Source organism: Pterocles gutturalis, unplaced genomic scaffold (assembly GCF_000699245.1).
Source record: "Pterocles gutturalis isolate BGI_N339 unplaced genomic scaffold, ASM69924v1 scaffold19981, whole genome shotgun sequence".
NCBI lineage: Eukaryota > Metazoa > Chordata > Aves > Pterocliformes > Pteroclidae > Pterocles > Pterocles gutturalis.
In genome coordinates this window covers 20,746-22,848 of record NW_010103617.1, presented here as the reverse complement: position 1 = coordinate 22,848, position 2,103 = coordinate 20,746, and positions in this window count along the sequence as shown.

Genomic DNA, 2,103 nt, shown 5'->3' with positions numbered 1-2,103 from the left:
TTTAGGTATTTGCTGGAGGAGGGGGCTGATATTTCTGAACCCGGGGAAGTGGGGGCTCTATTGGGGGCATTATCCCAACTCCCAGCATTGCAGCCCCGTCACAGTGCTCCGTGCATCTGAGCCGTGTCCCAGTGCGGTCGCGGGTGACTCGGAGGTCAGTTTGCTCTGCAAGAAAGGGAGCTGGGAAAGATATTTCCCTCCTTTTGCAGAAAAAAATCCTTCTCCCCAACACAGTTGCCCCTGGCTGTGTCCTCAGCCCGTTCCGAGGATGCAGGGACAGAATAGCGAGCCGGTGAGGTCATGGGGAGAGAGTTAGTCACATCCAACTGGAAAAGGGAGAGCGCTGCCAGCCAGCTCTCGCGCCGTGGAGAGCTTGCGGGGTTCGGAGGGGACCCCCCCAGGCTCCCCCAGGCACCCCAGCTCAGCCGGGGGTGTTGGTGCAGTGCTGCCTCTGCAGCGGCTTCCCGAGGAACTGGAGGAGGAGGTGAAGGAATGAAATCAAAATTTAATTTGTTCTGGCATTAACGTGGACCTTGCTCCTCGTAACTGGGGCGATACGGGCAGGAGGGGGTTAAGAGCCTTTCCAAATCGGAGACTATCTGGAGCTGTCACACAAGGGAGGGAGAGAGATTGTGGCAGAGTTTAATGAATGACTTCATTTATGTATTAAAAAAAAAATAAAAAAACAACAACACAGTGGCTTCCTGCCAGACCCACAGACAAGGGTTTCTATGGGAACCTGGGGGAAAACAATAAATAGGAGTGCGGGAGGAGCGGGGATGCGAGGAGGGGAGCCCAGGCACGAGTCGGGGTCTGCTGTGTTCCCCAAGGTGGTGAGGGGTGATGAGGGGGGGAGAAGGGAAAGGTGCGGCTGAATTTACTGCTTGCAAAAAGACCCCACCCAAAATAAGGCAGTAATGATGCGGTGGCAGAGTGGTCTCTTGGCCGGGTCCTGGGATCTGCTTTGTTCGGGGATGGGCAACCTGTCTCATCCCAGCTCTGCTGCCTTGCCTCCAGGGAGGTGGGAGTTGGGGAGGACAGGGATGAGGGGTCCCCCCCCCCCTCCTGCCGTGACCACTCTGCAAAGGGATGCTCCTAGGGCTGAGCTCAATGGTCCTGCCGGCGCTGCGGAGTAAAACAGGCTCCGAGTGAGTCTCCCCTGGAAAGGCTGACAAGGTTCAGAGTGTAATTACAAAAGCCAAATTTTTCTTGAACAAAATGTCTCAATTAATCGCAACTTTTTTTTTTTTTTTCTTTTTTTCTTTTTTTTTTTCCTTTGCTGGGAGATGGGGGAGATCTGTCCTGAACCTCAAATGAAAACAGCATCTTAGTGTGGCATCTTGGCGAATCATAGAATCACAGAATGGTTTGGGTGGGAAGGGACCTTAGAGATCATCCAGTCCCACCCCCTGCCATGGGCAGGGACACCTCCCACTAGCCCAGGTTGCCCAAAGCCTCATCCAGCCTGGCCTTGAACCCCTCCAGGGATGGGGCATCCACAGCTTCTCTGGGCAACCCGTGCCAGAGCATTTCTGTAAATAGGCTTGACAATGCCAGGAGGGAACAGCCTTCGTGGTCTCTTTTGGACCTGGAGTCAGCCCTGCCCAGCTCCAGCTGCCGTCACAGACCCTTGGGGTGACCAGTGACCACGCCGTGGTGGTGTGTCCCTTTCTGCCTGCATCCCGGCTGGTGCTGCCAGCTGCCAGGGGGGGAGCCGATCCCGCACAGAGATGGGGTTATCGGTAGAGGAGGAATTTGGCAGCCGCCTTATCGCTTCCTGGGGGATGTGAGAGGCTGTTCTGCCGACAGAGGTGTTATCATCCAGCGGCTGAGATGTCTGGGAGCAGCCAGGGTGGGTTTTTCTCTGCAGGGGAGGAAGGAAGCTGGGCAGGGCAGAGCGGGGTACAGCCGCTACCCTCCGCTGCTCTTCCCTCAACGTGTTCAGGAAAATCACCCCCGGGGTGCAGATCTCGCCCTCCCTGGGCCAAACCTTGAGATGTAAAACCTGGAGTACTGCATCCAGGTCTGGGCCCCCCAGCGCAAGGACGTTGAGCTGTTGGAGCAGGTCCAGAGGAGCCACGGAGATGGGCAGAGGCTGGGGCC